Below are 11774 nucleotides of genomic sequence, written 5' to 3' on the forward strand. Positions count from 1 at the left end.
GGAGTTTTGCTAATGTGAATTTGAAAGTGACCTTCCACATAAAATTAAAAAAAAAAAAAAGATAGAATTATCACCAAACCTCCAACCTCCTCTTGTAAGATCAAAAAAATTTTGAGGGTCTTTCTGTTTGTTTTTGATGAAGGAGAGCTGATGACCAGCTGCCAGAGTATGTAAAAATCTGACACTATAGAAGGGGCAAGAAAGCAATTTCACAGTTATGAAACATATTACTGCTCACCAGTTCCTTTCCTGTTGAAATTAATAACCTGGTAGTTGGAAAACCTAATTCCTGTAGCATTTTATTGATAGGTGAAAGTTATCAGGCAACAGCAGAACAAAAAGTTCTTTAACCCTCCCTTTGAACAAAAAAATATTGACGTTAGCATTGATCAGTGTCACAAATGATGGAAACATGTCTTTAAAAGAGAAGAGTTGGCGGCATTTCCTACTCTGGATCATCCTCTTCTCAAGAAGTTTGCTCTGTCTCTGTATCTCTGACAGAGAAATTTTTGTCTCCAGCCCTCCCTTACTTCAACCAGAACTTTGAATTGTCCAAGAGGAGCACAGCTGTGGTGATACTTCAAAGGTCAGGACATAATCTGTAATGGAGGACACATTTGATACATGAATTAGTTCCAAAGTCAGCGGAACAGTGGTGCTTTACTTCATGAAAGTTTGCCTCTAAGTACTTTGGTGTCTTTCGTACACATAGCAAATGGTTGTCCCAAGTTTTATTTACTTTGTGCTCTGTTGAGGTTTTGTTTGAGGTCCCAAGAGGACAGGAGAGTAGGTCTGGGTCTGTCTGCTAGACCCCTCCTGGTTAGGTAGAGGTTTTTGGACAAAAGTGAATTGATTAGCAACTGCTAGGTAGTTTGCACATCGCTTGCTTGATGGCCTGCTGGTTTGTCAAAGAACAGACTTACTTGGTGAGTACCAGTGAAAGTCAGTAGAAAGAGTGTCCAGTTTCATTTAACACAAAATGTAAGTACGAAAGGGATAAAAGATTACTTAGTTTCTTCAAAGTGTATTGAAGAAAGGCTCTTCACTTGCCTTGCCAAGTCCTGGGTAGACATACTGGAAGGCTGAGACAATAGCAGCATTGTTTGATGGAGTTCCTGGAGGGAAGGGACAATTAGCTTTACACAAAATTTGGAGGATGTCAGGAGTGCCTTGGGGTGGGGGAGGAAAGTGGAACGGGAGAGCAGCTTCATTTCAAAGAGTTTGATTTGCTCCCAGTCTACTTTCTTCTGTGTCAGCAGGGATTCAGCAGGAGCATTCATGCAGGAGAGAGCAGGTGACAGGACTGCCGGCTCTGGGAGAGGGCAGTACTGTCACATCTTGACTGCCATTCCACATACCACTCCCCACTGAACTCAGTTTGTGGTAATCAAGTCATTTGTTAGTGTTGTGGTTTTACCCCAGCCAGCAACTAAGCCCCACGCAGCCGCTCGCTCACTCCCCCACGGTGGGATGGGGGAGGGAATCGGAAGAGTAAAAGTGAGAAAACGCATGGGCTGAGCTAAAGGCAGTTTAATAGGTAAAGCAAAAGCCGTGCACACAAGCAAAGCAAGACAAGGAATTTATTCACTCCTTCCCATGGGCAGGCAGGTGTTCAGCCATCTCCAGGAAAGCAGGGCTCCATCACGCATAACAGTTACTTGGGAAGACAAACACCATCACTCTGAACGTCCCCCTTTCCTTCTTTTTCCCCCAGCTTTATATGCTGAGCATGCCGCCATATGGTATGGAATAGCCCTTTGGTCAGCTGGGGTCAGCTGTCCCAGCCGTGTCCCCTCCCAACTCCTTGTGCACCCCCAGCCTACTCGCGGGTGGGGTGGGGTGAGAAGCAGCAAAGGCCTTGACCCTGTGTAAGCACTGCTCAGCAGTCACAAAAACATCCCTGTGTTATCAACACTGTTTCCAGCACAAATCCAAAACATAGCCCCATACTAGCTACTGTGAAGAAAATTAACTCTATCCCAGCCAAAACAAGCACAGTTAGTAAGGTGTCAGTTCCTGTGTCAGGTCAGGCTCTACCATCGCCTATTTGTTAAAATAATTTTAAAAAAAAAAACAAACCAAAACAAACCTTTGTGATTCTTCCTGTGCTGTTCCTTGCACTTAGTAGGAGCTCTCTACTGCAAGGCCATTTTGTTATCCTTTTTCAGATAGGTCTCTTACGCTTCTTCCATAATGCCTGCAGAAAATACAACAACCGTTAGATTACTGGTGTGCTATGATCACTGTTATCTCACTGTCTCCTGATGCCTTCTTATCAATCTTCATTCTTATTTTGAATTGTAAACTCTTTACTGAAGATACTGTCTTTTTTTTTTAACTATTTGCAGGAACCCTTACACAAATAGACTTGACACTTAGATGTCAGGTAGGGAAAAAACAAGCAAGAAAAAGAATTCACCCCGCATAATCTAATTCACCTATTCTCAGCCTGCTCCACTCACTTTTTAAGCTCTAGGTCCCCTTGAAAAAATGAAAGTTGTAGAAGACTTGCATGGCTACAGTTCAGCTTTTATGAACAGAGCCTGAAGGATGAATTAGTGCAGGAGGATGCAGGCTCAGTTGAAAATCTCTTCTGTTTTTAACAGACTCCTTTTTTTGTCTGACCGTAGAGATAATGAAGGGATAAAGCCTTTATCTCCTCCTTTCCTTGTTTTTGCTGTTTTCCCCCTCATAGTTGCTGACGGGTTAGTTAAACAAAAGAAAAGAAAAAAAGGAATCCTTTCTTCTTCAGACTTCCAGCTGTGTTAGCATATCTGTTATTTAGATGTTCCCAGGTCTGGCACAGCACAATAGGATGGCTCTGCAGAGCTGTATGAGACTTGTCTCCCCTTATTAAGTGTCAGTTTATGGTTGAATGGCAGAGGAATTTATAAGCAGAGTTAGATATCCAGACCCGGGAAGGGCTTTAATGAAGGGTAGGAAGTGTTCTGTATCTATATCTATTAAGGAGTTACAGAAAACTCCTCGTTGTGGTTTGGTTTCTATTTAATTTTCCTCTGAGCGTTCCACTGTTAGCTATTAAGTAGCATACACAGCATGTCGCCAGGCTGAAGTATGTGAATCCCAGTATTTGTCACCTATACTAAGAAAACAGCATGCTGAGGGAGACAGTTCTCTAGGCTCTCTTGACTCTTCCTCAGATTGGCAATTATTTTTTTAGAAAGGCAGTGGGAGTTGTGGCTAACAAACTTTGTGAAAAATTCTTTTCTCTAAAGCCTTTCATTAAGGGATGTTTTTATTCTCATACTATAAAAAGGGAACAGTGAGGGAATCCAATTCCCATGGGAGAGAGAATTTTTAACAGGCAGAATGGATTCCCCAAATTCCATTTGGTTTTACATTTAATAGTCAGTGATTCACTGAGTGATACCGTACAATTTATTCTTTCATGTCTTAATTTCTGTATCCCTAGAGTGAGGCTAATATCTTTGTAAGTACCAAAAGTAATTCACTAGAAGGATGCTAAGTGACAAGTAGCACTGCTACATAGTATAGCACATACAATTAGAAGAACACTGATCTTATCTGATTATCATCTTAAAGCAGTAACCAATAAATAAAAAAGAACTTCTTAAGCCATCAAAAAAATTCTTCAGTCATTCAAGGACTCTGGAACTACTCTCATGAAGCACTCCAAATGAACGCTTAATTGTGATGAACTTAGGGTAGTGAAAGTAAAAGTATCTATTAAGTTACACCTAATCTATAACTTTGGAATAGTTTCCCTTTTTAAAAATCACATTTTTCTTCAAAACTGGTCAAATATTCACCCAAATTTTCTCGATGTAGGGTATTTATTTCATGTAATTACAGTGGTGTTCATTCCTGTTCATTTAAGGCATCTTGTGTTTGAGATGTTTGTGTTTAGCGCACTGTAAATTTTACAATTTTTTAACATTTATATCATTCTCTTGGGGGGTTTTACCTCAAATCATATCATAATCTGATGTTACAATATCCCTATAGAAAACCCAAAGAACTAGCATATGATGACTTCGTAAATCAGTGGTGTAGAAGTTATAATAAAATGTGTATACATATGTACACATATTTTTTTTAACTGAAAGGAGATGAAAGCTGCAGAAACTTGTGCTTATTTTATCAGGTCAGATCTGCAATTCCCCTTGGCTTAGTGCAAAACTGAATACTTTCTTAAACGTAAAATCTACACATGATGTGCTTACATGTTCTCTCAAGCAGCATTCAAAGCTGATGTTTTATTTATTCACATCTCTGTAATCTATAGTAAATCTTTAAATGTTCAATTGTTTCAGCTTTGGTAACGACCTAATTAACCTCTAGATTTGTATAATCAAATGTAATTTGCTTAACTTTTTCAGGTTTTACTTTATAAGAAAAAATAGTCTAATGAGTAGGCTAGTAGGATAAAAATTAAGTGATAGTAGTTCACTTTCCAACTCAGGCATATAGCCATCAGCAACAACAAGAAAATAAACTTTTTTTAGTTTGAATCTCCTATCTATAAAATTGGAAAAATACTTCTTTTACTTTCATGGCTGTTTAAGAAATAAAATCCATTAATGGCTATGAGGCATTCAGATGCTGTGATGAGGAACATATGGATACACACACAGTAGTAAACTAAGTAGTGCCAGAGGATGGGTCTGAACGCAGGAACTTACTCATCTCCACAGACACTGAACCGATTAGCTCTTTCCTCAGCAATTGCAGGGCGCAGCTCAGGAGCTAGCGGGGAGGAGGGGGACACCATTTCCAATTATGAAGTTGTATCTGGCGACTGTTTGAAATCTAGAGAGTTTAATAATACAGACCCTTGGCTTGGCTACCCCAAGCCAGCTGGCCAAGAGGCAGAGAAAGGTCTTCATCCATGAGAAGACATGGAGACTGTTGGTCCTGACATATGCTGTTTTCTCTGTTCCAATAGGACTTAAATTATGAATATACTTCCTGGTGACAACATTAGATCTACATACCACAATATATGGTATGTCACTGTTTTATGTGAGCAGATTTGAGGAAACAGTTTTCCATTCCATGACAATCAATTTTTTGAAAGCTCTCTGCTCTGCACTGTGCAGAAAACAAAGGACTTTCCAATTTTCCTTTATTTTTTTAATTGAAAGACAGAGAACAAGATAGCCATGCTGGTTGCCTCTGCTCCCAAAGATATGTTTGAGAGACCAGTTTAAAACCATGGTCTGAATTCAGCAGACAATTTTTTACTTGCCTGATCAGCTCCCATTTGCACAATGCACTTTAATTGCACTAACTCTATATCATATTCCACCATTACAAACTCTACTCAGACAGCATGGAGTTACCCAAGTGACTTGGCCAGATGAGTTCTTAACCTAAGTTAAGAAGAACTTAAGTTTTTCTCACTTTTCTTAATTTTGACACAGCTTTACCTGAGCACTGATCTTGCAAGCTCTTCCACCCAGATGAGCCCCTGCAGCTACATACAGCTCCAGCTGAGCTGCAGTATCTGCCCTCAGGGCAGAGTCTGGGTTTATGTTTCATTTTTAATGTTGAATGATTTATACCATTTATGCTGGCTGTGATTATGTTTGTGCTTAGTTCCATTTTCTAGGTTGCAGTTCACTTTTTGCTTATGTATTATTTCCAGGGCTAAAACCAGTCTGTAACAGTGCTTCCTTTAGCAAAATGCTCTGTTTCTGCATCAAGCCGCTTTCCTCCCAGCTGTGTGTTTATGCCTGGGTTTTGCTTCTGTGAAAGTGCCTGGAGACCTATGGAAGACAGGCACCATCTGAGTTAAGGACTTTTGTTACTATGTCATTACTATTAAACTCTTACCTTGCGTTGATGCTTATGTATTTCTGGTTTTGTAGCATACGTTCTTCTGCTGTCCATCCTCTGCAGAACCCCTTTATTTAGTGTTTATTACACCCCATGTTTGTTACAGAACAGTCTCATTTCTACTACATTGCCTTGCTAGTTGTTTCCACCTTGATACATTTCCCTCTTTCCCTCCATTTGCTAACATTTTCCTTTCCTTTCTCTTTAATGTTAAATTAATCCATGAATCTTTTCAGAGTCAAACAAATTTCTTTCAATATCCTGTCTTTCACTTAGGTTAGCATTTTTACCATAACTACTGTGATATCTTGTACACAGCTTGCCTCATTTCATAGATCACAGAATCACAGACTCACTGAGGTGGGAAGGGACCTCTGGAGATCATCTAGTCCAACTCCTCTCTCAAAACAAGGTCACCTACAGCAGGGAGTAAAACAAAGTCATCTACAGCAGGGTGTTCAGGGCTGGGTCCAGTCAAAGTTTGATCTCCAAGGATGGAGACTCTACGACTTCTCTGGGCAACCTGTGCCAGCATTTGATCATCTTCAAAGTGTGTTTAAATGGAATTTCCAGTATTTCTGCTTGTGCCCATTGCCTCTTGTCCTTTCACTGAGGACCACTGAGAAAAGCCTGGCTCTGTCTTCTCTCCTTCTCCCCATCAGGTATTTATACTTATTGATCAGATCTCCTTGAACCTTCTCTTCTGCAGGCTGAACAGTCCCAGCTCTCTCAGCCTCTCCTCATATGGCAGATGCTCCAATCCCTTAATCGTCTTTGTGGCCCTTTGCTGGACTCACTCCAGCATATCTCTCTTGTACTGGGAAGCCAGAGCTGGACCCAGCACTCCAGATGCTCTTCCTAATGCAGTCCAGGGTACTGTTGCCCCTCTTTGCCACAAGGGCACATTGCTGGCTCATGTTCAGTTTGGTGTCCACCAGGACCCCAGCTCATTTTCTGCCAAGCTGGTTTCCAGCTAGTCAGCCCCCAGCATGTGCTGGTGCATGGGGTTGTTCCTTCCCAGGTGCAGGACTTGTCAATTCTCTTTGTGGAACTCAGAGGATGCCTCTCAGCCCATTTCTCCAGCCCGTCCAGGTCCCTCTGAACAGCAGTGTAACTATCTGATCTATCAGCCACTCCTCCCAGTTTTGCACTAAGAGCAAAGGAAAAACTCTTACAACACTCTTATATCTGAAATTCATCTTTACGAAGCCTCTCATTTCTCTAAGACACTTTTTAGTCTTTGTGCAGGCTCTTTCTGGGGTTTGTCTCATAGAAAAAATAGAGCAACCCAGGTCTCTCCTGTGAAAACCCATATCAAAGCTAGCATGGCTTTTAAGGAGAAAAGGGATAGACATTTTTGTTGTTTTTTCTTTATGTCTGTCCCTTTTTGTAGAAGGCATCTCAAGTTTACAATTCACATCAATCCTGGGATACACTCCTAGAATGACCTGTTCTTCAAACAAGATTGTTGCAAGCTATAAATCTGCCTTAAAGGGTCTTTCGTTGCACAGAGGAGCTAACTGATGCCAGGAAATAAAGTATTTTTTCATAGTAACTCTCCTTTCAAAAGTAAAACTGAATCTTTGGTAAAATCCTGCAGACTCAAAGGAACTTGGTAGAGACCAAGATCTTGGAAGAGATATTTGCAGTGTTTTTTAGGTTTTTCTAGAAACAATTGGTGTTTGAATAGAAGCTGGAAAAGGCAATACCCTGGTTAACTTCTATATATGGCAGGTTCTGAAGCAATGAAGGTTAGCAGTACGTTTGAAAGGGTAAGAAGGGCACTGCAAGCTGCTAAACAATGTCACATATTTGAAGTGTGCACTTAGACCAGGTGATTGTCACCTGGGAAAGGCATATGTTTCTAAAAAGTACTTGTCAGCTGTGACTATTCACTGTGATGTTATAGTCCTGTATATCTATATAGTAAGTTGAACAGGTCCAGCGAAGGGTCACTAAGATGATTAAAGAATTGCAGCACCTATCATACAGGGAAGAGGCTGAGAGCTGGTGGTGTTTTAGCTTGGAGAAGGCTCTTCTCAGTGGTATCCAGTGACAGGACAAGAAGGATTGAAATACAGCAGATTACATTTAAACATAAAAAATATTTTTACTGTGAGGGTGGTTGAACGCTGGCACAGGTTGCCTGGTGAGGTTGCGGAGTTTCCATCCTTGGAGATATCAAAACCTGACTGGACGTGGCCCTGAGCACCCTGCTGTAGGTGACCCTGGTTTGAGCAGAGGAGCTCAAAGGTGATCTCCAGAGGTCCCTTCCAAACTCAACCATTCTGTGATCCTGTTTGGGGACTGTTTTGTTGAATGGGCACTGACGCACAGTTTTAAGGTATCCTGAAGACCTCTTCTCTTTAAGCTACAGAGCTACACTGTCTTACTTGAAAGGGAAACCGAGTAGCAGCTGCACCATAACACAATGAAGTAAGAGATTTGCAACCCTCTCTCACCCAAGTCTGTCTCATGCTGTTGTTGCAGCTCAGAGCCTGCTATGTCCACAGCAGCCTTCGATAGCTCTCTTCCTGCCTTATGAACATGGCAAGTCAGGGACTAAATCAGACATGACAGGTGGGGTTGTTTTCCCCCTCTTCCCACCCAACTCACTCTCGTTCACTTGCACGGTGAACCACAGCCATGGGATTTATCTAGCTGAAAAAATCACCTCTCTGTACAAAGTATCTAGCTGAAAAAAAAATTTACTTCAGCCATACCCATTCCCCAGGCCAGTTCCCAGTCAGAGAAGGCACCATTTGTGCCAGAATCAGCTTGAGGCAGAATACTTTTTCAGTGGCCTTTCCAGCTTAGTGAATGGCTCAAATTATGATGCATGAGAAGGTATCCCCACAAAAAGAGACCAGGCCTGGAAAAAGAACAAAGACCAACCTCTGAGACAGGTATTGTGTCATCTAGACTACACTCTGTTCCAAATTGTACTCTTATTTGTGAAAACAGACCATCTAGGTCAGGACCAAAAGGCGTTGGTGTCTTGCAAGAAGCCAGCTACTTCCCATGTTGCAACTACTGTGTATCTGATTATCTTTCAGAGGATTGTCAGTTCTTTTATTGGCGTTACACTTGATTATGCAAGGAAAAAACCAAAGCAAGTACAAAACCAAAGCAAGTACAAACCCTATGTATATCAGCAAATATCTTCTGCTTTTTCCAAGAGTGTTTGCTTTGTATCTCTTCACTGTTCCAGGCTGAAGGGAGTTCAGTTTTCACCTCTCTCATGAATGCTTTATCTCTTTACTTCTTTCCAGGCTTGTTTGTTAGCTTTTCCCCTTTCTTCAGAAGAAAGCAAGTTTCATGATAAGTTCTTAGTAATGATCAAATCATCTCCTCTACACTAACTATAACACACATATAATTAATGATGGAAGCAAAAGGTTGAGTAAACCAAAGGTCATGGCAATTGAGGCTGATTTCATTAGACAGTGTCGGTATGTTATTGTTCCTAATGCAGAAATCTAGGTTTAAAGGAAGATAATGCGTTCATGAAACTGGGCCACAGGAAATGATCATTCTTCCATTACTTTTGGGTCACCTGCAACTACTACTTTAATTAGGGTCACAAGCAGCCACTGCTAATAAATAACCTGAAAATTATATATTAATAGAGCTATGAATATGCTTTCATCAAAATAATTCACAAACAATTAGATTCTTCCACACTTACTTATTGGGTAAAATTTCCCAGTATGAATAATCAACCGTATGTGTAAGGGTGGAAAAGTTTCACCACTGATTTGTGTCACTTCCATTTTCATCTCTTGGTAATAAGAGAGGAACAGGACACTCTGGTCGCTGTGTTTTGACAAATTAAAATAGATCTAGGATTAGGAAGGGATACTTTATCACATGAAAACTGAAGCATGGTACTTAAAGAAACACACAAAAAAGCAGCTTTCAGCCCCTTAGATGAAGGATGTGTTGCTGAAGTACAGACAAACTGCTTGGGGAAAAGGACAGGGTTTAAAGCTAGAAGTTACACATTTTGCTACTTAAACACACATCAGTCTATATAAATTGCAGTACTGGTGGTCTAGAATAATTTCTTTGATACTTCCATTGCCTGCAGTGGAGTTTTTCTAGCAATGGATTTAGCTCTGCACTTTAGTAGCTGATATTACTAAGCCTAATAACTTCAGAGTATTGATCAGATGATGCCAGTGCTCTGTTCCTGAGAGAGGAAAATGCCAGACACCTGGATGTTTTTTATATATTCACAGTTCATCACCCATCTTTGCAGCTGCTGAGTGTCGGCCCTGCCTCCCTTCTTCCCCTATGTCCACCTGGCTGTGGCATGGAGTCTCCTCTGCAGTGGCTTCATTAACCAGCCACATATTGCCAGTACTCACACTACTTGGTCCTTCAGTGATTGTCAGATTTTTGATGCTCCAGTTTCTCTGCCCTCCTTTCCATCATCAGTAATTCTTCCCTGATTGCACGAAGAATCTTTGCCTCCATCACCATTCTGTAGCTAACTGATTTGTTCGCTTTATTTTGAGCCTCAGACATGCCTTTGTTATTTATACTCCGGAATCTGTTGGAAAAATTCCCGAGATCTTTCTGTTCCCACAGCAAGCTGATCCTCCACTTCTTAGCTCAGCTTTTACTTTGGCCAAGGAGCACCTCTTTTTCTCTTTTCGTTCCATGGTTTTTATCTCTGGCTGTTATCTGTCACTTTTTTGGCATATCTAGATTAAATAAGTAGGATTTGCTAAGATCTCTATTCCATGCTTCCTTCCCCACTCAAATTTGAACTTGGACTCTGTCTGCCTAATTGTTTTCCAAATTAGTTCTGATAGCAAGTACAATGGGACTTAAACTATACTGACTTTTAAAGAAAGTCAGAAAATAACTCAAAATCTATTAAAACACCATGCTACTATTTGCATTGTCTTTTTTTTTATTTATTTAAAAGGGTATGGGAAATATAAAGGGAGGCTCTCCTGTATGAAAGCAGTCTCCATTTGAATCCGCTTAGCTTTCAATCAGTTCACCCTTTAGCAATGTGGTTTACTTCTGCAATTAATCTACTAGTGAATTCTGATTGACTCACACTGAAGTGGCAGAGGTAAGCCAGGAGTAAAACAAAATCTTTTTGAGACAATATTTTTGAGCACTTTAAGCCTTGCTTAAAGTTTCACTTTATTTCACCTATTAAGGTTTCACTCTTAAAATTAATGATTAACAATAAAAGTGACGTTGAAAACAAATGCTTGGAAATTGTTCTTCTAGTTGCATACTATTCTAGTCCAGTGGAGATGCAGAGAAGCTCCTTCTAAATCATGTTAACTTCTCTACCTGTTTTTTCAATATTCAGCGGAATAGAGAAATGCTGACCTAAATGACTGTAATTAGTTCTTGTGATTGGAGTAATGGTAGATGAAGAAACAAAGTAAATGTATAAACCAACTGTGGCTTACCACCCACAGACGCTTGAGGCAGGCACTTTCTCACTCTACGCCCCCAACTCCAAGTAATCATTTCCTTTCTTCACCACTGTATACTTTGAAAAATGTTCTGTAATTTTTTCCTACCAGCTAACAATTCAATTTTTTGAGGCTGCAGTTCCCCGAGGAAACTAGTTCAAACTCCTTAAATCAAGCTGCTATAAGGAGCCAGACAGTTTGAACTGATGAAAACTGCGTACAGTGTAATGCAATAAAACCCACAGACCAGTCTTGGTCATAACAAAATAAAATTTATTCCTAATGTTAAGCTAACATTTTCTTATGGTTGTTATTCTTAAAGGCTATACATACTGATTTTAAAAGCATTAAAATGTTAATGGTTAACCAAGTATATGTCGCTGAATTCCTAAAGAAGTATTTGAACATGACTGTGGTCCTTTTGAAATAATTGTTTAAGTCTGAAGATCTTGTGCACTAATTCAGCTTTTCCATAAATCCCTCATCCTGCACCAGACTCTTTGCTGT

Source organism: Mycteria americana, chromosome 3, assembly GCF_035582795.1.
Source record: "Mycteria americana isolate JAX WOST 10 ecotype Jacksonville Zoo and Gardens chromosome 3, USCA_MyAme_1.0, whole genome shotgun sequence".
NCBI classification, from domain to species: domain Eukaryota; kingdom Metazoa; phylum Chordata; class Aves; order Ciconiiformes; family Ciconiidae; genus Mycteria; species Mycteria americana.